We start from the raw sequence: 25,208 nt of genomic DNA, 5'->3' as shown, positions 1-25,208 counted from the left end.
GAGTCTCTCCAGCTGTTTGGAACATAACCCAGGACAGACAATTGTTGACAGAGCAAACTTGTTAAAAGAAATAATATGTTGAAAATGATTTTTATTTGTTCACTGTGGTTCTTTCATATATCCCATAGCTACCTAAAACAGAAGCAGCCAAACAAGTCCGAAAGAGCCTACAGCAGGCCAATTAATCAATCATTCAGCATGACCAGTTCTAATACTTGTCAAGGTGTCAGTCAGCCATACTGGAATGGTTTGATTTTCAGAGATGCTGCAATTCCTATTCTATTCTGCTCCATTCAGATTCACATCACCATGGTACTGAGCACCTTTAATCTGAGTTCAGTGGGAACTGTGGGCTTCCAGCACCTCTGCAAATCAGGCCAGAAGTATCACAAACTCAATGATGTGCTTATTCAATCTTTACCTGCAGTGTCATGCTCTGAAAAAGCTGTGAGAACTTACTTGCCTGCTGGATAACAGAACACTCTCTCTGGTTCTCAATGGCTCCACTTAAGACAGGCAAATGCCCCTGTTATCCTGCAAGTCATGAAAAGGGATACCCAGAAAATATGGACAGAAGAAGGTAAAGGTGAGGGTCCTTAGAACTGTCTGACATTTCAAAACTAAGGGCTTGTCTTCATGCTCAATGCTACAGCACTTTAGTGAAGACGTTGATGGGAGAGCTACTCCCATCAGCGCAGTTAATCCACCTCCCCAAGAGGTGGTAGCTATAGAAGTCTCAGTTCAATTCTTAGGGGACAGATGTCTTCATCACCACAACCTCTAGTACCGTTGCCATCCTTGGCAGCAGTCTCAGCAGACCAGTGAAGGGTACAGGCCTGGACACTATATTGTCCTGCTAACACCTACATCAGGGGTTGGCAACCTCTGGCATGCAACTCACCAGGGTAAGCACCCTGGCGGGCCGGGCCAGTTTGTTTATCTGCCGCGTTGGCAGGTTTGGCCAATTGCAGCTCCCACTGGCCGCAGTTTGCCGTCCCAGGCCAATGGGGGCGGAAGGAAGTGCCGTGGGATGAGGAATGTGCTGGCCACGGCTTCCTGTCACTCCAATTGGCCTGGGACGGCGAACCATGGCCAGTGGGAGCTGCGGTCTGCCGAACCTGCCGACGCAGCAGATAAGCAAACTGGCCCGACTCACCGGGATGCTTACCCTGGCAAGCCGCGTGCCAGAGGTTGCTGACCCCTGACCTACATGTTAAAGTAGTGCATATCTACCTGGGGGTTAGGTTGTTACAACTGTGCCATTCAGGGGTGTGCATTTTTCACAACCCTGAGCAACATAGTTGTACCAATATAGGCCTGTAGTGTGGACCTGGCCTAATTTCTCCAGAAGGAATAGGAAAGTTCTTTGAATGATTTCAGCGCATTCTAGGGCTGTAAAACTAGGGGCTTGTCTACACTGGCACTTTACAGCTCTGCAACTTTCTCACTCAGAGGTGTGAAAAAACACCCCCCTGAGCACAGCAAGTTTCAGAGCTGTAAAGCGCCAGTGTAGACAGTGCACCAGCACTCGTAGCTATGCCTCTCATGGAGGCGGGGTTTGTCAAAGCGACAGCGCTTTCACATTGCCCGTGTAGACTAGCCCTAGGTCCCTGTGCACAGTTCAACAACTGTAAACTTCATGGTAGCTGGAATACTCCAAAGTAAGCTGAGATTTCTCACAATGTCATTGCCACTAGGTCAGTACTTTTCAACCTTTTTTCATTGGCAGACGCCTAAAAAATTTCAAATGGAGGTGTGGACCTCTTTGGAAATCTTATACATAGTCTGCGAACGCCCAGTGGTTCACAGACCACTGGCTGAAAACCACTGCACTCATTACACAAGGTAAGGGAGGTAATATCTTTTATGAGACCAACTTCTGTTGGTGAGAGAGAGACAAGCTTTCAAGTCACACAGGGTATGTCTACACAGCAAAGAAAAACCTGGCTGGCCAGTGCCAGCCGACTTGCAGGGCTGGCTCCAGGCACCAGCGGAGGAAGCACGTGCCTGGGGCGGCACTCCATCCATTCTTGGGGTGGCAGAGTCCGGGCTTTATTTTTTTTTTTCCCCTTCAGCAGTCCAAGTAGCTTTTTTTTTTCTTTTTGCTTGGGGTGGCAAAAATGGTAGCGCTGGCCCTGCTGACTTGGGCTTGTGGGGTTCAGGCTGTGGGCCTGTTTCATTGCTGTGAAGATTTCCAGGGTTGAACTGGAGCCTAAGCTCTGGGACCTTCTCACCCCACAGGGCCTGAGCCTGGAAGTCTACACAGCAGTGAAACAGCTCTGTAGCCTGAGCCCCGTGAGCCCAAATCGGCAGGCACAGGCCAGCTGCGGGTTTTTCTTTGCTGCGTAGACATACCCACAGAGCTCTACTTCCAGGATAGCAAAATGCAAGGTGGAAGTAATTGTTTAGCATAAGTAGTTAACACCTATTACAAGGGACCATTTAAGGTAGAGTGGCTCTGACTGCAGAGGTGCTAACAGGCAACTCTACTTTGAATGGTCCCTTACAATAGGTACTAACTACTTTTGCTAAACAATCCCTCCCACCTTGATCTTACCTTTCCCAGACCTGAAGAAGAGCTCTAGCAGACTGCGTGGCTCAAAAACTTGCTCTCACCAACAGAAGTTGGGCCAATAAAAGATACTACAGACTTGTCTCTCTAATATCCTGGGACCAACATGGCTGCAAACACACTGCATTGCCACCAGCTGTAAGTCTCAGTTAAATTCCTAGGGCACAGATATCCTCATCACAACAACCACTATTACTATTAAAGCAGCAGAGAATCCTGTGGCACCTTATAGACTAACAGACGTTTTGGAGCGTGAGCTTTCCATCATTGGCAGCAGTCTCAGCAGACCAGCCAAGGATATGGACTTGAACACAATATTACCCCGCCAAAATTTACATGGTCAAGTTCCTTCTTGCCACACAGCTGTAAGACAGTATGGGGAAGTCTGGCTCCTGATTCCCATGCTGTACTTGTTCTGTGAATAACAAGACTGTCTCTCTCCAGGGCTATCAATTCAGCACTTATCATTAGCTCTAAAATCACTTGAGGATGTAGAAACGTGAAATAATAATTCACCATCTATGGATCCTAACAAGTCTTTCACTACAGTAAAAGCAGCAAAAAATGGGAAAAAATGGAAATAATATATCACTGCATAGGCTACCTCTGCATATTACGTATGTTTCGTTGATAGCGCTTAAAATAAACTCAACAATTCTACACAACACAAAGCATGCACTTCTAAGTAGGGAAATTCTTCCTCTAAATATTTAGGATAGCAACAGGAATGTAATCAAGGCACAGATCCCATCAGGAGACCAATTCATCACTGGGTCACACAAAGCAAATAGATATATCCACTAATTACTGAGGGCAGAACGAGAAAGGACTGCAGCTTTAAAAGGTGTTTTAAACACTCCTGCTATATTTTTAACACTGTTTCATAGCCCTTGAAAAGAGGATTGTTTTTTGCCAAAGAGTTGTCATCACAGAGCCACAATTGAGGCACTAGTATAATGCCCAGGGAGGCTAATATTCTTTAAAGGACTTCGAAGTGCTATGGCTGCCATTTAACAAAGAACTCCATTGCCTCCTCGCCCCTTCAATTTTGATTCTCTGAAACCAGAGCGGGAAAATGTATGTTCTTTAAAAGATCATTAAGTGATTTTTTAAAATAGCAACTTTGTTTAAAAGCCTTGAAAGAGCAATTCCTTCTCCATAGGTGTTACATTCACTGTCTCATGCATATTGGATTTAGACAATGATGTCAGATACTGGACTTTTATGAGGAACTCCCCTCAATTTCCCCTTGTTTAGCTGGCTTTGCAGTTTCTGGTGGAGGACTCCATGACAGTAATGAAGATTGAACAAGTATTGCTATGTTGGACATGTGTTCTATTAGCAGTCAAGGAGTTGCATGAGGTTTTTTTTATACTGAAATTTAATAAATGGCAATTAGTTGCTTTTTTCTTCCTTCATGCACACATTATACATGAGCACACATATTTCACATCCATAAATACAAAACCTATACATGTAGATTCTTGTATGGTAAAATTCACGGACGACAGGTCCTGCGTAAAGGTTTATGCAGCACATGAGGTCGTTGGCTCTGCAGTGTTAAAGTAGAATGCAGTGATATTTTGATTATGGAAGCAAGCAGAAGTGCCTGATGCTATATAAGGCGAAGATCTATGCAATACTGTGCCAGATAAGAGCAGGTCAGCATTTTATGAAAAAAAAACCACCTCTGCCCTGGGAGTTTATAACTAAATCAAAGAAATTCAATACAAACTACAAACGATTAGGTGCAAGACTTGGGGCCAGATTTCCAGAAGAGCTCAGCTCCCATGTAAGTACCAGAATAAAAGGCTAGATTATGAACAGTCCTCAGCACACTGGAAGTGGAGCAGTAAGTGAAAATCTGACTGCAAGTGTTCAATGGGAGCTGCTGGGTGCAGAACACATTTGAAAATCTGGCCTAATTGTGGACTCTGAAACTGGAAAATCGGCCCTTTGGTGCGCACAGCACTGGAGAGGGGAGAGGAGTGGAGTGCTGGGGCGAGGGTGGGATCAACAAAAGGGGTGGGCTTAAGGAGAGAACATGTGCAGCTATGAGAGGAAGGGGAGTGTGAGTAAAAATATAGAGGAATATGATGCTGTTGAGTATCAGCTGTTCATTCTCTCTAGATAGGTGTGTGATGACAGGCCTATTGAACCTCCCAAATTGGCCAGGAGATTCCCAGTTTCAGATGACCTCTCCCAGGTTTCTCAACAGCTGCTTCAGTCTCCCATTTTGGAAAGCCACAAAGCTGTGGGGAGGAGCTACTGGTTGTGGGTTTATGGTTACAGTCCTCCAGGAGCAGAAGCAGAGTCTCTATGATTAATCCTCCAAGACTCCCAGCTGGAGAGACTTTACCTATGTCAGAGTTCTCAACCTACCTATGAGGAGATGCAGCTAGTGCAACATTGTGTCTATGGCCACAAACTAGTTGGGAATTGCACTGTGAGCGGGGCCGGCTTTAGGCCGATTCGCCCGATTCCCCGGAATCGGGCCTCGTGCCTAAGAGGACCCTACGCCTTAGGCACCTTTTTAATTTGTTTTACTCTTCTCCTGGCCTCGCTCTCCCGGCCAGAGCTTCGGCTGGAGCGTGGCAGCCCCATGGCTCTGTGACCTCAGCTGGAGTGCGGCAGCCCCACGGCCCCGCAACCCCACTCTCCCAGCTGGCAATCCGAAGTGCTGCCAAAGACTGGTAGCGCCGCCCGGTGAGTACAAGCCCCCGCCCCCCCAGGAATCGGGCCCCGCACTTCCTAAAGCCGGCCCTGACTGTGAGGAGGATCCTGAGGAGTGGGGCAGGGAGAGGAAGGGACACATCAAGGAGAATGGGGTGAGAAACTTGAGGGAGGAAGCAAGGAAATGTATATATTTCAGAGAGGAACAGCAGTAGGGACTTGATGGATTTGTAAGGAAATAAAATAGGGAATTCATGGATTGGACAGCACTGGGGATTTACACAAATGAAGTATTATGTTGTAAATTAACCTTTTCTCAGGACCACATGACTAGTCATAGCAGTGAGGTACATAACTGGGGTGAATGTTTTAGTCCTGGATCTTCAGGGTGAAAAAAACAGTCAGTAACATAAGGATGCTGTAATAAAACAATAACAAACATCAAACATGCCATTAACCGACTGAGAAGCTATAATGGAAATGGCATTAATGACCAATGTGGCTACTGGTTTCATCACTAAAGGGTTACACTTTTATTTACAAGGTTCTGAAGTGGAACAATGCAATAACTTGCCTCAAGCAGACCCGATCACTGCACTTACAAATTCTTAACCTTCCTAGAGGCAAGGAATCAAGAGGCAAAGATAGAAGGAGACTTCTGAATTAATTGATAGTCCTAGTTAGGGAAGTTGGCTTTTTTTACAAATTGCCCAAGGCAATCTAATAGTGTTCTGAAGCAGCCAAACTGTCCTCATCAATCCTTTCAGTGATCACAAATTACTAGTATCGGACAGGAAATTCATTTTTAACAAGGTTTTTGTCCACAATTTTTATTTACCCTGCCATATTAATTACAATATATTAATTAGTGCACTTAGCTAGTTCAACATAACTAGTACTGCTTGGGTTTGGATTTGGTTTGTTTGGTCAGATAACAAGATGCTATTCAAATGGAATAGCCCAGTGGTTTGTGCATTGGCCTGCTAAACCCAGGCTTGTGAGCTCAATCCTTGAGGGGGGCTACTTAGGGATCTAGGGCAAAATCAGTCCTTGGTCCTGCTAGTGAAGACAGGGGGCTGGACTTGATGACCTTTCATGGTCCCTTCCAGTTCTATGAAATAGATATATTTCCATATATTATATTACAGGCTATTTAAAGATAGGGTTGTTTAATAGTTAGAGCAGGAGGATTAGGTTGTATTCCGTCTTCCATATTCTGCAACTGAATCACTGTGTGCCCTTGGGCAAATCATTTGATCTCTTGGCTTTAGTTTTCTTGTTTGTAAATGAAAAATAAAATCAGGTGCCATAAAGAGCCAAGACACTATAAACACATTAATGATTACTGTAAGAAAGATCTATGGGGAGAATGACAAGGATAAAGAGACATACTCCTCACCACTGAAAGTGGTGAGCACTGCAGGATATATAAATAGATTGAAGACCTTTTGTAAAGAGTGACATGTCCCCTCTGGTAAAAAAGAAGCAGCAGCAACACTCTCCTTAAATTTGTGAGCATTACATACAGCAATTATTTCAATCTACTTATCCTGTCTGCAGTGGCAGTAAAATACAAATGAGCCCTTAAGTGCCTGAACTTCTGTGAACATGTTCAGCCAACCTCTAGCTGCCATTTATAAAAGCCTTTTTTATTTTCTCATTTAAGGAACTGAGGGATTTAAACTGCAGAGATGGATGAAAGATAAACACATTGGGATGCCAAAGAAATATCTAGGCAGTGCAACAACATTTCATCTAAGACAATTAAACATGATTTAACATCCTAATTTGAATGACTAACCTATGAAAGTCTCTACTCCTTAATTTTACCAGGAAAAAAATTCATTAAGACAACAACCCAAGATAAAGAATGAGCTTGTCACTCAGTGTTGTAAATGAGCCAGATCAAGCTCATCTGACAAGAGTACTGTAGCCTAACTACATTTGATAGAGGTACTTGCATGAGTAGAGGAAGCAGGAGCTGGTTCTATCCCTGACATCTTGTTTTTACATACCAGTACGGTTATGACTTCACGCCATACGCATACAAAGTCATGTGAAAGGACATTTTAAATAATCAATCTTTTCTGTTACATACATGTGTGTGGAGAGCTACAAAGAATCCTATTTGGGAACTACATCAGGTTCTGGTGTGTTCTTGGATTTCTTTACCTTGATTAAACAAATGAACTGTGTTTCCTGGGAACATATAACATTTGTATAGTGGAAAGAAAGATGTCAGAACATAGGAAAGCAAAGGAGAAAGATTTTGTGTTCTCATATGAAAACACATGGGGTAAAATCCTGGCCCCACTGAAGTCTATGGCACAACTTTGATTGACTCCACCAGGGCCAGAACTTTACCCATGGATGGCAGATTCAACTACATTAGTAAGGTTCAAAAGCCCCTAGCAATGAAACTGCCAGGGTCCACAAGGGTGAGTCATGATAAGAGAGGAGGACATAAAAATAAAAGACAAAGATCTCAGCAAAGGGGATATGGCCAGAGCACCTGTACAGTCCAGCTATTCCCGCTAGCTATTAGAGGCAGCTGGGTGCAGATTAGATCAGTCTGAAGGCAGCTCTAAATTGCACCTTGGGCTAAAGTTGCTCCCAGTCAGCCCCAGGATTGGAAAGTTGCTAAACATGATGTTTACCCACCTTCTACACCCCACATCAAGTGCACCTAATCTGGACCTAACACTGACTGACTTTTACAAAATGTACTACAGAATCTTTACTACTTTGTTATGTAGTTGTGATAGGATGTGTTCCCCACACTCATCCTGAAGAGCTTATGGGAGGCCAGAGGGGCCAATTAGCCTGTTAGGCTGCAAGATGGGAGAATTAAGGCTGAGAGGAAGGCCCTAATTAGGGAAACCTCACCCATGCAGGAACAGGCAGTAGAAAGGGGTTGTAGGGAAGTAGTTTGCAGTTGCTCCCTGTGGGAAGGGAGGAGTGTTTGTGGTATAGAAATTAGTCCGCAGTTACTCCCTGAGAGGAGGGAGTTTGGGCTGGTAAACCCAGAGTGGAGGAGTCAGATGGAGTAAGAGACTCTGGGAAAAGGGAGCCAGGTTCAGGATGGTGCAGACCTCAGCTGCATCATTAGAGGATCCTTGAGCTGGAACCTGTAGTAGGGGGCAGGCCTAGGTTCTCCTACCAGCCACTGGGGAAGTGGCCCAGACAGAGAGTAGACTGCTTGGGACAGTTTGCCTGACTTTGTACCCCTGAAGGGAAAGACCATGGTGGCTTGGCTGGAAGACCACATCACAAAGACTAAGCTGGAGTGAAAGGGGCTGCAGGGCGAGAGAGGACAATGAGTGAAGCAATCACCAGAAGAGGGTCTCAGCCCCAGAAAGAGCCAATCCCCAGAATGGCAAGGAGACGGCGCCACCTGCGGTGAGCGGACCCCATGACAGTCGTGTTATCATAAGCAGTTAAAATGAAACTACATGTCTCAAAACAAATGAACAAAACACACTTTGTGATACTGTGTCCTGGATTTAAAAAAAAGAAAAGGGTCTGTTAACTTGTGCACAAAATTGTTAGGCCCCAATCTTGCAAGCGACTCTGCACAGGGGTCACCCACACAGAGCTCCTTGCAGGATCAGGGTCCTTACTCTCCCATCACTTGAGTGAATTAGTGTGTTTCTACCATACAATATTTCATTTCCAAATCAAATATTTGACTGTACTTATGGGACTGGCTTAGTCTCAAGGTCTCTAGTGTTCATCTAAGGCTAAACAAAAAGGTTCCCTGCTTAATCAATAGCTCATGCTTTGAAGTTAGTGCGTTACTAATGGAAGGAACAAATGCTTCATGTAATTTGGTTTCTGCTCAGTAACCCTCTGCCATCTGGGTCTAATTTAACTAATGGCCAAATAATTATTTACTCAATAAACCCCAGGAAACATAAACTACACTATGTCAAAGCGTCTCTAAAAAGCAACTCAGAGAACTTTAAAAGACAGCTTTAACACCCGCTCTTCTCCACGCTAGGATAAAAAGCTCAGCTGTGTTTTCTATCACACTAAGGGGCCAGGTTGTAATTTCAGCAAAGTTTCCATTCATATCAAGAAATTTAAGGCCCTTGGTGGCCATGCTCCTATCCATCTCTATAATTTCACTGTGTCCTACATCCTTACCTGCTCCATTGGCAGTGCTCAACTCAGGCCTCCCCATATGACACCACTTTTGTCACAGACTGATCCATTATGGCTGCGATACCGGCTATTTAGCACAGCCTGCATACAAAATTAGGTTCCTAAACATACCTCCAGCATGGGTGGCAAGTTTGTAGAAATTTTGGTGATACCCAGAATCCGCCCCCACCTGCCTAAGGCTCTGGGAGGGGGCTGGGGGGGGAGGTCTGGGGTGCAGGTCCTGGGCTGGGGATTAGGGTGCAGGCTTTGGGATGGAGTTTGGGTGCAGGCTCTGGGCTGGGGCAGGGGGTGAGTGTACAGGCAGGGGTAAGGGGTGCAGGCTTTGGGATGGAGTTTGGGTGCAGGCTCTGGGCTGGGGCAGGGGGTGAGTGTAAAGGCAGGGGTAAGGGGTGCAGGCTTTCGGATGGAGTTTGGGTGCAGGCTCTGGGCTGGGGATATAGGAAAGGGTGAGGAGTGCAGGCTCTGGGAGGGAGTTTGGGGGTGGGAAGGGGTGTGTGGGAAGGGGGAGGGAGTGCACGCTCTGGGAGGGAGTGCAGAGGTGAGGGCTATGGGGCTGAGGATGAGGGATTCATGATGCAAGAGGGGGCTCAGGGCTAGGACAGAGGGTTGGGGTGTGGAGTGAGGGCTGTGGGGCTGAGGATGAGGAGTTCATGATGTAGGGGGTCTGGGGCAGAGGATTAGAGTGCAGGGGGATGAGGGTTGGGGCTGAGGATGAAGGGTTCATGATGCAGGAGGGGTTTCAGGGCTGGGGCATAGGATTAGGGTGTGGGGGGATGATGGCTCTGACTGGGGTGAAGCGTTTGGGGCATTGGAGAGGCTCAGAGCTAGGGCAGGGTAAGGGCAGCTTGCCTTGCCATTAGTGGATGGTGGGCGCTAGGACCCTGGGGCAGCAGACAGCAGTTCTGCCAAGAGCCATTCAGGGCTGGGAGAGAGATCCAGCTCCAAATATTGCTTGAGCAGGGTACCTGGCCCTGAATACTGCTGATAACCGAGCACCGCAAATGTATATAACCTGCCGCCCATGCCCTCCAGTACTCAGGATTCCTGCTCTCATCTGAACCAGTGGCAATGCTCCCTGTTGACTCAGAATCATAGAAATGGAAGGCTGGAAAGGACCTTGAGACTTCATATCTTTATGGCTGATCCTACAAGGTGCTATCTGCAGGGCCTCCTCAACCCAACTTCAAAATACAGACAGTGGCTCAAGGCCCGAATCCTGCTCCCATTTTTTTTTTCAAAATCATTTTGCTGGGGTAAGAAGTAAAAACAAAAACCAAACAACAACAACAACAAAAACAATCAAATTTTCCTGCAAGTAGCATTCTGAGAGCCCAGCGTCAAAAAATCAACAAGCTCTTCAGTATACAGTTTTCTCTAACCATGACTGATCTGCTTTGATTGACAATACTTTCATTCTCTCTTCCAGGAACACATCCCTTTTAAAGTGTACTTCAAAATGCACCTTTTCAGGGATCATAGAGTCATTAGGTGGATGGATGCAATACTGGGTAACAAGACTAATTTGTGGTTTAAATTTTTGTGAGGGAGACTGAAGAAATGGCTGAATTCATAGAAGCTCATTATTGTCTGTAGTTAGTGTGTGCAAACCTTTCCTTCCCCTTCGATTTTCCCAGCAGGGAGACAAAAAAGAAAAAGATATCCGAGTATTGTTAGACGGTATAATGCCTTCAGCGATCAAGATGTGTAATCCCTTATAATGATGTATGCATTTCCCTTTCTAAATTGGCATTGCTTGCCATTAAGAATACCTTCATGCAGGTAAGGTGACACTCTTCGTATTCCACGGACCATCTGTTCAAATATACATTTCATTAGCACTCATGCCCCCTTGAAACTGGCATATTACTATGTGATAGCCAACTCTTAACACAGTATATCTTGTTAGTGATAATCTTGAAGTATGGCTGTTTTTTTAATGGCAGATTTTTGGAGCAATGGTAGGGCAATTATACAACAGTGGCATAGATTTTTGCATATTACTGGTACAAATCTAAAGACCTGGTTCTGCAAACCTTTCTTACGCATGCAGGTAGTCCTGATAACAATGGAAGTACTCATGCAGGATCAGATTCTTAAATACAGTGGTAGCACCATGAAAATAGAAAGGACAAATGCTCAAAACCCCAAACAATATTACAGTGCCAAAGTCTGATTGAAACGAAATCCCTTTTGACTTGGTCTAAGCTCAGTGGTAACATCGTGGTATTCCAGCCTGTTGTTGGCCCTGTGAGGGTGCACATTAGGGCAGTGGAAGGAACTTTCTCCTATGCCCTCATGCAGGGACTCACCACAATTGCAGCTCTTATGCAAAGCTTGCTCAGGACTAATCTCTACATGCAGTAACCACTCCCAAGGGGCAGAGAGGGATTGGGGTGATGGACTCACTTCCTGTAACCAGGGGCAGCTCTAGGAATTTTGCAGCCCCAAGCACGGCAGGCGTGCTGCCTTCCGCGGCTTCCCTGCAGATGGTCCTCTGGTCCCACGGCTTTGGCAGACCTCTTGCAGGCGTATCTCCGGGAAGTCCGCCGAAGCTGCGGGACCAGTGGACCCTCCTCAGGCAAGCCGCTGACAGCAGCCTGCCTGCTGCCCTCGCAGCGCCGGCAGAGCACCCCCACGGCTTGCCACCCCAAGCACGCGCTTGGCGTGCTGAGGCCTGGAGCCATCCCTGCCTGTAACACCAGCCAGAAGAGCTGACCAGCCATGGAGGATGCCCTCTCAGGGTTGTACTTATTGGCATAATTTGGGTCTATTAAAAACTTACATTTCTCCAAAGATGACAGGAATTGTTGTATTTGTAAAAGGATCTGTCTGCTTTCTGGTTTTGTATTTTTTAGTTGTGCTGTAGTTAAAACAAATGTATCTTTCGATTTTTTGTTCCTACAATTCAGACATTTCGGTTGCCTCTTTAAATATTTGGCTAAGCAGAAAATTGTGAAATTAATTTTTTAACAGGAATGGATTAAAAGTTAGACCTTGGGTGACAGAGACAGGCTGAGATGCTACAAATCATGTACTGAACAGACACTGCTTATTACAACAATCTGTAATGTTCTAACACCCTCTTTTTGTCATATGATTGCAGAGATGTAATAGGCCACTCTGTCTTGAATGGTCCCTTACAATATGTGTTAACTACTTATGCTAAATAATCTACATTTTGCTGTGGCTGGGAGTACCTTTCCCACACCTGAAGAACAGCTCTGTGTGGTTCAAAACTAAGGGTATGGCTACACTTGCAACTTCAAAGCACTGCCACAGCAGCGCTTTGAAGTGTGAGTGTGGTTGCAGCGCCAGCGCTGGGAGAGAGCTCTCCCAGCGCTGCACGTACTCCACATCCTCTACGGGTGTAGCTTGCAGGGCTGGGAGCTGTGCTCCCAGCGCTGCGGCACTGTTTACATTGAGGCTTTACAGCGCTGTATCTTGCAGCACTCAGGGGGGTGTTTTTTTTCACACCCCTGAGCGCGAAAGTTGCAGCACTGTAAAGCGCCAGTGTAGCTATGGCCTAAGCTTGTCTCTCTCTCACCAACAGAAGTTGGTCCAATAAAAGATATTACCTCCTCCCACCTTCTCTCTCTAATATCTGGGGACACAATTACACAGCATACAGTAATTGTAAATAGGGAATCATCACTGAGTAGTTATGTTTCTAGGGGGTTCTGCAGGGATCAGTTCTTGGCCCCATGCTATTTAACATGTTCATCAGTGAGCCGGAAGAAAAAACAAAATAATTGATAACGTTTGCAGATGACACAAATATTGGGTAAGTAGTAAATAATGAAGAGGACAGGACAGGGATACAGAGTGATCTGGGTTGCTTAGGGTGCAAGCAAAAATTGTCTGTATATGTGAGATGGGTTCCCCCCAGGGTGCCATCTGGAACTGGGATACCACTGAGCCCCCTCAACACAACATCCTGAGCTCTCTCTTAAACTATACTGCTGTGACAAGCTGCTAAGCCCTGCAGGCTTCAACCTGCACTTTCACCAGCATACTTACAGATAGGGACACACTCAGCTTCAGTTACTTGCAGGCAGGCTCTTTGACCAGCACCTGCATGGGAAGGCTTCAACTAGAGCACCTCCCAGCTCCTCAGGCAAGCACTCCCCGGAGTATAAACCTAAAATAATACCATCTTGCTCCGCACAGGGAACTGTATAGCGTAAGCTCATAAAATTCTCCTGCTCCCTCAACATGGAGAGGAATATGAACCAGCCTTCTGCTCCCTGAATTATGATTTCCATGCACTGGTTTAGTGAAGCAAAAGAAATGTATTAACTACAAAGGATAGATTTTAAGTGATTATAAGGGATAGCAAACAGATCAAAGCAGATTATCTAGCAAATAAACAAAAACATGCAAACTAAGCTTAATATACTAAATAGCTTGCATATGAATAGCAGATTCTCACTCTAGGTGATGATACAAGCAGGCTTCAGATTCTTAAGGCACAAGCTGCACTTGCTTACAGCTTGGAATCCCCAGGTGTTCCATTCACAGGCTAAAAATCCCTTTAATCTGGGTCCAGCACTTCACCCAATCCAGGCTTTGTTCTTCAGGTATTTCTAGGAGTCCTCTTGGATGCGGAGTCAGTGAAGAACCCCAGATGATGTCATTCACTGCCTTATATAGCTTTTGCTTAAGGTGGGAATCCTTTGTTTCAAAGCTTAATTCCCAGACTAGTCTGTGGAAAAACACTGACATCCCAAGATGGAGTCTAGAGACATGTGGTCTCATCACATGTCTTTGTAGAGTCCTAGAAGCCATTACTCAGAGGCTGTCTGTAGTATGGAATGCTCCCCAGGTGGGGGATAAGTTTTCCTAAAGCCTATTGTTTTCCTAAGGGAAAATTGCACTGAATAGGCCCTTCCCCACCCACTATCTGGAATGAAAACAACGTGTCTAGTGGGTGTTACACAGGTGTAACTACATTGGAAATAAAGATAATCATCAATACTCATAGCTTCAGATACAAAAATGATCCATGCATACAAATAGGATAATCATATTCAGCAAATCATAACCTTTCCAATGATATCTCACATAACTTATCTTGCATAAAATACATCATACATATGTCATAATCATATCACAATAATATCACTATGAAGAATATGGGGTGCAGTGTCACAGTACACATTTAGGAACAATGAACGTAAGCCACACTTAGACAATGGGAACTTCTACTCTGGGAAGCAGTGACTCTGAAAAAGACTTGGAGCTCATGGTGGATAATCAGCTGAACACGAGCTCCCGTTGCAACACTACTGCCAAAAGCACTAATGTGATCTTTGGGTGTATAAACAGGGGAATATCAAGTTGGAGTAGGGCCTGGTCTATACACTGTTAGGTTGACATAAGCTGCCTTAGCCAATCTAGCTGTGGAAGCATCTTCACTTAGATTTGGCTGCCCCCAATGTAAGGGCTTCTCTATGCTGATTTAGTAACATCATCTCCCCAAGCAGTGTTGAGTCACAGCCAATGTAATTACACTGACAAAATGCATTGACTTAGACACTACATTGTTTATCTCAACTGCTACTGTGCCTCAGGAGCCTGCCTACACTGAAAATGCAAGTGCTCCTTGTGAGAACACACAACATGGACACAAGAGCCGAGTGTGCATATACACAAACAATTTAATAACTGTGGTGGCTATAAGACAATGTAAGTTAGGATGACATAATTTTGTAGTGTTGACATTGTCTAGAGAGGGTAAATTGCACCAGTGCCAACTACAGTGGCAATAGCTGCTGGAATGCTGTGTTCAGTTCTGGTGTCCACAATTCCAAAAAGATGTTGAGAAATTGGAGAAGGTTCAAAGAAGAGTCACGAGAATGATTAAAGGATTACATGCCTTATAGTGGTAGACTCAAGACCTCAATCTACTCAGTTTTGCAAAAAAGAAAATTAAGGGGTAACTTGATTACAAGCACTTAAATGTGGCACAAAAATGTTATAATAGAGTCTTCAATCTAGCAGAAAAGAGTGTAACACGTTCCAATGGCTGGAAGTTGAAGCTAGACTAATTCAGACTGGAAATAAGGCACCTATTAAACAGTCAAGATAATTAACAATTGGAACAATTTACCAAGAGTTGTGGAGGCAGGGCCGCCCAGAGGGGGGCGGCAAGTGGGGTAATTTGCCCAGGCCCCCATGAGAGTTTTTCGGGGCCCCTGGAGTGGGTCCTCTTGCGGGGCCCAGGCCCCCGGAGCATCTTCGGCGGCAATTCGGCGGCGGGAGTCCTTTTGCCCTCGGACCCGCCACTGCAGTGCCGGGTCTTTAGTGGCAATTCGGCAGCAGGGGGCCCCCTGAATCCTCTGGGTAGCCCTATGTGGAGGATTATTCATTGCTGGACATTTTAAAATCAAGATTGGATGTTTTTCTAAAAGATATGCTCTAGTTCAAATAGAAATTAATTCTGGAAAGTTCTACGGCCTGTGTTATGCACAATATCTGACTAGAGGATCATGGTGGTCCCTTCTAGCCTCAGTTTTATATATCCTAGTGTAATGGAGTGAGGTACAAGAGGTACTCCTACCTCAGTTTCTCTCCTTCAGAGTCTGCAGTAACTCCATGTCAGGCTGTCTTGCCTCTATAGTGCCCCTACTTGGGGCTGGTTTATCACAAAAACGTAGTCCATATCAAAAGGCCCAAACAAAGTCCATTTATCACCCAGTACATATAGTCCTTAAAATCCCAAGATATGTAGTTCCTGGATGCCCCACATACACACTCTGGCATCTTTTGCCACACCTGGGCTCTTCTTCTGAATTCATCCATCCTTTTACCAGGTCATCAACTCTAGCCCTTCCAGCTGGACTGCATCCCACTCTTTCCAGGAGGAGCTGCTACACTATCTCTGCTGGGAGTCTATCTCCATGAGAGGAGCATCCCTTACTCCTCTTGGTTGTCAGCCTTCTGGCTTCAGCTCTTCAGCCTGAAGACTGTAGGAAACCCCTTGTGCTTTTCCCATCTTTAGTCTTCTCCAGCTCTCACCTTTGGCTCTCCAGCTTAGAAGGCAACTCCCTCTGTTGCTCTCTGGCCTTCAGACCTCTCCAGCCCTGGCTCTCGGGCCAGCAAACCCTTCTGGCTGTCTTCAGTCTTCCTCCATGAACCAGCCACAGCTTCCTTCAGGGACCTCCTCCAGTCTCTGGGTCTCTGGCAGCTCTCACCTTCTGGTTTCCTGACTCTCTCACTTCCAGGCATTCTCACCTGCCCTCTCCTGACTGAAACAGGCAGCTCACAGTTGCCTCTTTTGCTGACTGACTCTCACTGTCTGTCCTCTGGCATTCCCCCATTTATATAGCCAATGTGCCCTCTCTTACAACAAACTGGGAGGCAGCTGACAAGTCAAAGGTGCATTGGACCTTGCTTTCTCTTAAAGGGCCAGTGACACCTATATTGGTGATTCTCAATCTTTTCCATACCATGACCTCATGTTACAACAAAACTAAAAGTTTCTACTCCCCTCTAGACATAAAGAAGTGGAGGGTGCTCATAACACTACTGGACCCGTTTTCAACCCCTTCCACAGATTGTATCCTCTCGGGTTGAAAACTATGGCCTAGATGATAGGATGGAAAATATGCTGGCGCCTGATCTACACTAGCACTTCTATTGTTGCAGGTCGGGTGGAGCTGTCCATGTGCCAGACCAACAACAGGAAATTTCCCTAAAATCCTCAGTGCAGGCACAGCCAGAGGATGGGAGAAAACCCAGCAATTTCCAGAACATAAATTTTTGCTCAATTAAATTCTTCATTTATATTTTCTACCTAAAAAAGCCAATTCACTGCCTGTAGCCTTGAGGAAATGATCATGAATGTCAAGGAACAAATCTGCTGCTTAGACAACAGGAATAAGAGGAGCAAGAGCAGACTAGCTAAATCTTACTCAGTTCAACAGCTCCTTTCCAAGTAGGAGTGTGCAGGTGTGTGCATGTGATTGTGTTCATTCCATAATGACAGTAGAAATCCCTAGATACCATCATGTGCTATGGTAGATCTGATAATGAGAATGAGTTATTGTCACAGTTACTACATCTCTGACCTCTTCTGGTCCTCTTGGCCTCAAGCCATCACCTGTCTCAGGGTAGAATCACGTGATTCTCCCACTCTCATACTGGGTCCCAGACTGCAGTCTCCAGAGACCAACTGCGATTACCTCAGCAGGTCTGACTTATGCTCAGTATCTGTACCTGTCTTTGGGAGCAATGGCTGTGGTATTTAATAACCAAACGGACTTCAAAGCAAGGTATTATATATTTAGAACAAAAGTGTTCTAAAGAAAACAGATCTTAAAACAATAAGCCAGTCTATATGCTTGCCTGCCTTTCCCTAAGGGTGACCATTCCCTGCACTGAGAATGGCCCAGCTGCTTCAGACTCCTTCCACAAAGTCTCTCTCTGGGCTTGTCTACATAACAGCACTGCAGCCACACTGGTATAACACTTAGTGAAGATGCTACTTACATTGAGCTTCTCCTGTCAGCCTAGGTACTCCACCTCCCTGAGAGGCAGTAGCTATGGCGATGGGACCGAAAGTTAGGTTAGTATAACTGCCTTGCTCAGGGATGACATAGTTATACCAACATAAGTTGCTAGCGTAGACCCAGCCTCTGTGTCAGCCTGTCCACTGGACAGCACCTAAGAATTCACCCCCACTTCCAATCCCGATAAGGCCTTTTAAACTGTTTACTGTCATTTTCATGTCTGGGCTCCCAAGCTGGCAAAACAAGGCTTGCATCTTCATTGGAGACAAGATCTTCCCCTGTTCTCTTTTCAAGGGTTTGCTGAGATGTTCTTATCTGGGAAGCCTTCCTGTTTGTTTTTTTCCCCAGAGCCTGCTGTTAAGTTACATCAGTACATTCATATAGGAAAGTCTTACAACCCACTATGCAATAACTTCACCTCACTCACCACATCACAATTAATAATATTATTACATCTGCCACAAACAGAGTACCCAAATGATGCTGCCTGGGTAGGAGTACGCCCCTCTGTTGCGAAAACAAAATGTATAAGCAAGGGGTGATGTGCAGGTGGAAACATATGTAGGGGGTCAGAGCACAGGGCTTACATAATGTCGTCCATTTCACAACCTTCTGCTGGAATAGACTGTTTATAACATATGGAGGGGAATGATTATAATGGAACATTTTACTCTGCGCTAGTGACATATTGATACCATGGCCAACAGAGTGTCACTGCAACCACGTCCTTATGACGTGAGACATTCTTATCACAAAAACAGATGGAACTAATCACAAAAGTACACAACAGAACCAGTAAGTCCTCTCCCTTCCCTTGTGCAGACACACTTTTTCCAGAATAGGAGTGTCCGGCTGGAGAGTTATACCGGTATAATTATGCTGGTCAGTTTCCCCATGTAGATAAGTCCTTCACACAACTCTCATTTTAGAGCCTAGCATTTAAACAATTTAGAAAGGTTGATTAGTCAATCCCACCATAAGGATCATCAAGCTTATAAGCACCTGGTTGTTAAAAGGACTTTTAATTCCTAACATAATAAATTTTAAGGGTAGAAAAGATCCCTGCTAAATAACATTTGGATTTCTACATATACATTCATTATTTGTACTGCAGTAGTGCCTATAGGCCCCAGTCATAGATCAAGCCCCCATTGTGCTAGGCACTATATAAATATATCTGTTAAAATTAATTTGAACCAGAACCTCAAGAGAATCTTAAGGGGAAGTTTAACTGCCTTGTATAAGCAGAGGAAATCCAGTCAGCCCTTCCAAAAGCTTCTGAACAAAGATGTGAACTGGGCAACTCCTCTTGTTGCTGTGTGACATGGTTACTGTCTGTATAGAATTTTATGAACTTCTCAGGAAGCTTGGGGGCAGGACCAGCTCTAGGCACTAGCAAACCAAGCACATGCTTGAGGCAGCACAATTTCAGGGGTGGCATTCCGGGCGCTCTCAAAGGTTGGTTTGTTTTTGTTTTTGTTTTTGCTTGGGACAGCAAAAAGCCTAGAGCTGGCCCCGCTTGGGGGTGATGAGATATGCACAGGGAAGTCAGAGGTGGGAAAGCAATGGTTAAATGGGGTGGGGATGCAAGGGTGATAATGAGATGTGTGCCAGAAAGGCAAGGTGGAAAGTGGTGGTAGAACAGGACAGGGACAGCATGGGTGGAAGGCGATGGCATGTGCAGGGATGGCTGAGCAGAGGTGGAACGGGATAGCATGTGTGCAGGAAGGACCGGGGCAGTGGAATGAAATTCTTGCAAAGAGGGCAAAGTGAAGCATGGTGAGGGAATAAGTTATGTGCAGGAAGGGCAGGGGTGGAAGTGGGACAAAGAATAGGATTCTGTGAGGAGAGAGGCATATTCATAAGGAGGTGAGTCTAGGTGCCTAGGATACGCCCAGGTAGAAGGGCTGGAGACTAGGAACAGGTTATGTGCAAGGAAGGCAGGGGTAGAAGAATTATATTGGAATGGGACAGACGAGAGACGAAAAACTGAACTAAAACAAAAAGTTACACAATCTCTCAAGAGGTTTTTGAAATCCTGGATAAATTGAGTGCATCAATTAAAGTAGCCCCAGACAGTTTAACCTGGCATCACCAGTTAGCAATTGTGCAGCAGCTCCCCTGAGGTCTTACTGACCTTGGCAGCCTTGCTGGGGTTATATTTTCACATGAATAAACTGTTCTTGAACAATTTCTCCAATGTATTAAGCACAAACAAGTTTTTCTTTAGCATTAGGCAAGCAAGTCTCCCCATTCCAGCGATTTCCTCCCCTCCTGTAATTGTATATTTGTGTTTGTGGGACTACTGAAAGCAAAAACCAGACTTCCCCTTAATTGCTGCATCCCCCATGATTCCTCCTGGTGTCTTTAAGGACAGAGTCCTTTACTGCTCATTTTATTTTGTGGAATCCTTCCTCTTCAAGACTCTTAGAGCAACTGGTAGTGTTTATTGATCTTTCCCCACAGCTGTTCTGTTTTTTTACAGGAGGATTGAGATTGATTATCCTCAGCCCAACATGTGAAGCTCTGGCTGAGCTTTTGTCTTGCTTCCCTGAAGAGTTTTCACTGGCACCAGTGGAGGTAGCAGCTTTTCAGGGATCGTATTTATGGATGCACACATAGCAGAAGTTAGACTTCGGCTCCCTCTCCACCACAAAAATCATTGTTTTTTTTATGATGAATTCTAAGATCTCTTTAGAAAACTTTAGACCAGTGGTTTTCAACCTTTTTTCATTTGCAGAAACCTAAAAAATTTCAAATGGAGGTGCGGACCCCTTTGGAAATCTTAGGCACAGTCTGCAGACCCCCAGGGGTCTGTAGACCACAGATTGAAAACCACTACTTTAGACCAATTCGGGGATGGGAAGAGAGCAGAGAGCTGTGCTGGCAACACAGGGAAGGGCTGGAGGGGCAAACAGGTGGGTGGGATTGGAAAGAGCCAAGGGGAGCCTCTGGGGCAGCACTGAATGAGCTTTTAAAACAGATGGGCAGTTCCCAGCATCAGCTTTTTCATTTCACTAATTTTCTTGATATCTCTCTGCTGAATTCTACTAGTCAGATCACTCATTCGACTAATTTACCAGACCACATATGCAGGGATATAACAACAATACACAAAACATATACACAGAGTTATGTACATACACATACTACACACTTATACAAATTACTCTAAACCAAAACCCCAGATACAAACACTCCTAAACTTTGGAGGTATTGTAAGTCCATATCTGGATTTTGTTGCAAATTTTGCAGGTCGCTTTTATTACAGAGAGCTAAGCTCCAGAGTTGAACACCCTGAACTTTGAAAGCCAGATTCAGATTTTGCAGCTTGAGCCTGTCTCCATTAATTTATCACCTTTCATCTCAAATTGCTTTACAAACTACAGAAATGCAGCCACCTCTGGGATCGGATGGCAGCAAACTGGCATCCAGTCAGCTGCACAATACTGAGGGATAGAGTGTGAATATAACATTAATGAAAGTCAGTAACTTATCAAAGGAAGCAGAAAAAAGGAAAAGGAAGGGAAACAAATTATCCAAAATTATTAGTGTCTTACCTCTCTGTGGATTCAAAAGAAAGTGAAGCAGAAACCTTTAAATCACAACTCCTTTCCAGAAACAAGGTGAAGATCCCAGAATGTCTATTAAGCAGCAAGAAGAAAACCTAAAAGCACTTTAGTGACCTTCCAAAACACCTAAAAAAGCTGTCTTGTTTGTCCTGTTGCTAACACAGTTTATCCTTCCTAAGCCTGGGTGAAGCATAATTTAACTCCAACTGAGTAACTCAAAGGCTTCTCAAAGTGAGCTTGAAACCTCAGAACACTAGAGTGTTTTCTGTAGGAACCTCCACACCAATCAGAAGCTTCAGTGCCTCCCCCTACTCTGTGGTGGGAGGTACAACTGGAAAAGCATGTCAGTTTAAGAACAAGAACAGCTTCATAATTTTTTCCTCAGCCTCTTTGGAGATGTCTGTCCTTGAGAAAAATACCTAAATCCTGTCATTTGTTGACACAGTAACCACACCTAACTTTTTGCTGCTTCAGAAGCCATCTGCAGAAAACAATTCATCATAAGAAAGATTTATCCAGCCTGCAGCACTGTGGTTTTACATGGTTTTGCTTTTCAGTAGGAGAGAGAAATAGACCGTGTTTGTATTTATACACTGAAGACTTCACACCTGGCCCAATTATGTCTCATTGGGACAGTTTTACCAGTTAGGATCTAAAGATCTTTAACATCTCTTAATAGGAAACATATTACAGAGTAAAAGGAAAACTCATTATTGAAATAAACAATCTATTTAACAACCACAAGCAAAGGGAAACATTCCAAGTTGGAATTAGGTCCTTAAAAATGTTTAGTATTTTTTTTCCCTGACTGGCCCAAGCCAGTGGCTTGAATTTCTCTAAAAAAATTAATAACATCTGAAAACTTCCCATAGCATTTGTAAAATACACAAAAAAGATTTGGTGGAATAATGTAGTGCCTAATTCTGGCTTTAAGATACATATAAATGTGCACAGAACTAGCCGAAGCCAGAAAACAAACCTGTGGAATGACACTGTTGCGTCCTGAGCTGACTTTCTCAAAATCCATGGAGCTGATGCTCCATGCACTCAGTCCTGTTGGATGGATGAGATAGGGAGTATTCCGAGGCAGGGCTGACATGCATTTTAATACACCTCCCCATCGGCTGTCCCTGCATACCTCTCCCCTTTGGATCTTGTGCTCTTGTCACTGTGGGAGCAGGCTGGCCTCAACATAGGTGCTTTGGAAGAGTTCAGCTGAACTCATTTGGAAGGGGTAGGCAAAATAATGAGCGGTGGAATCTGGTCTATTGATTTGAAAAATGTCATTAGCAGCATTTTAATACCAATGTTGTTTTTATATATTACTTAAAAAAATACATCCCATTTACAGATCTCTCAAGGAGCCACATCCTGCATTCCTTACCTAGGCAAACTCCTTTACGTAAGGGCTGAGAATACTCTGCAAGCCTTGGCCAAATATTAAAATAACAGATCCACAGAGGGTCTTCATTCTCGGGGTCCTCATTGACATCAGTAGCTGGAATGCTGTTTTAGAAGCATCTGTGACTTGATAAACTGATTTTGACATTACATGAAAAAATCACTTTACAGAGAAGAAAGAGAAAGGAGCCTGGCTTAAGTTGTCAAACATGCCTTATAATGTGGGTTGCCTCCTTTTTTGGGCAGCCAATCGGAGACATCCTGGCTCAATTCTGAAATAAAATTCCAGCATCAATATATGCGTGGAAAATATTTCTCAACATATTTTCAACTCAAATATAGTTCTCCCATACAATAGATGATATACTAGAACAAGTTTTTTTATTTTAGGAAACCAAAATGTATGATGCTCATGAAACCATAGTGCACAAAATGCTGACTTGAATTTATCCGGATTCTCTTGTTCCTGCTCATCAAAATCATACAGACAAAAAGACGCTCAGCAGAGTACATCTGGCTTTTATAAGGGGTTGGGTTTTTAAAGTTCTTTCAGATATATTTATTCTTAAATCCTGCTTGATTTAACCACAATAGTAATGTTACTGAAGTCAGTATGAATAAGGATTAGTCATATCACCTAGGTTAGGAAGGATGGTCCAGTGGTTAAACCACTAGCCTAGGACTTGGCCAACTAAGAAGTCTCTGTTTCACCATAGGCTTCCTGTCTGACCTCATGCAAGACATTTAGTATCTCTGGGTAGGTTGCACAGCCCACGGCACTGAGATTCCCTGCCTGGGCCAACAGATGGGGGCTTGCCGGGCTCACACTAGCACTCTAAAGACAGCTGTGCAGACAGTGCTTTGCAGTTGTGGCTCAGGCTGGCGCTCAGGTTCTGGCGCCTAGGAAGAGAGGGGAGGGGTTCTTCAGTCAGTGTAGGTAATTCACTGAATCCTTCCATCCACATAGCACTAGCTAAACCAGGATTTAGGTTGGCTTAACTATGCCACTCGGGTGGGGATTTTTCACACCTCTTAGCAATGGAACAAGGTAGTTAAATCAACCTAATTTTCTAGTGGTAGACCAGGCCAGTGATAGAGAGATGTGTCACATGCTCTGAATTTTAATTTCAGTAGGTAATTAGTACAATATTCCTGATCATTTGAACCTGGTTATCGGCAGGCACCCTGGATATACAAGTCCACTCTCCTCAGCATGGACCTATTTTTTTCTAAGAGTAGACTTATATGGGCCTTGATCTTCCATCAAACATGAAACATATAAAGACACAACATCAGGTAAAAAAGTGACATTCACAGGAACAAAACTAGATTTGATTTCCTTCAATGAGTCCTAGCTCATAGGCAGAGAAAATATTTTCGTCTTAGCCATGGGCAGAAATAGTGAGTACAACATTTCTATACGTTAAACACAAATGACATGATACTATGGACAAAATTTCCAAAAGTGACTTAGGGACTTTGAAAGTCAATGGCACTTAGATATATAAGTAACTTTGGTGCTTTTGAGAATTGCACCCTATGTAAATAAAGTGAATCAATTTTTTGTGCAATACAATATTAATGGACAAAAACACCCACAAACATTTCACAAGTTATCATTAACAGGCTTCTAGAAATACCATTCCTAGTTAAGATACACACTATAGTTTTCAGTGGTGTTAGCTTTGCTTATTTGAATCTGTTTTCTGCCAAAAAGTGTGAAGAAATCATACTGACACTGTTTACTCATGTATTATACAATAACTGGAATGCCTTAGAATACGTAGAGGGTTTAGAATGGAGGTGTTTAAGCAGTTTCATTCCATGGGGTGTCATGACATAACTGGAGATAGCTTAGTCTGGGTATTACAATTAGTCTCATAGAGTAAGAGTTTGATTGATCAGATTGCAGAAAGGTTCCATGTCATTTTATAATGGGACTTTGGAAAACAAAAGCACAAATCAGCGTAAGAAATAGATTCTTGTGCATAAACATCATGTAAAAAATCACTAGCAGCAGCTCACTGCAGTATTTGCCAGCTATCTTATTTGTGCTCTGGTTTGTGGAGAAGCACTTAATCCTCTGTGAATTCTGGCCAGGGTTTATGGTTAAGTGCAGATAGCAGAGGACATAAGAACATAAGAATGGCCATATTGGGTCAGACCAAAGGTCCATCTAGCCCAGTGTCCTGTCTACCGACCGTGGCCAATGCCAGGTGCCCCAGAGGGAGTGAACCTAACAGGTGATGATCAAGTGATCTCTCTCCTACCATCCATCTCCACTCTCTGACAAACAGAGGCTAGGGATACCATTCC

The 25,208-nt window shown here is 44.3% G+C and overlaps 1 protein-coding gene across 4 annotated transcripts in view; it reads right to left on the bottom strand.

Moving 5' to 3' along the window:
* The window catches only part of SPATA13 (spermatogenesis associated 13), a 134,048-nt gene extending 112,357 nt beyond the window's left edge, over positions 1–21,691 (bottom strand). For all 4 annotated transcript variants that reach the window (XM_032770971.2, XM_032770979.2, XM_032770973.2 and 1 more), the window contains exon 1: positions 21,480–21,691. The gene's annotated coding sequence lies outside the window, so the exon portion shown is untranslated. The remainder of the gene's footprint in view (positions 1–21,479) is intronic.
* Positions 21,692–25,208: the final 3,517 nt, after the last annotated feature.

The sequence above is a fragment of the Chelonoidis abingdonii genome, chromosome 1 (assembly GCF_003597395.2).
Source record: "Chelonoidis abingdonii isolate Lonesome George chromosome 1, CheloAbing_2.0, whole genome shotgun sequence".
Taxonomy (NCBI): domain Eukaryota; kingdom Metazoa; phylum Chordata; order Testudines; family Testudinidae; genus Chelonoidis; species Chelonoidis abingdonii.
This window is presented reverse-complemented; position numbering and strand designations above follow the sequence as displayed.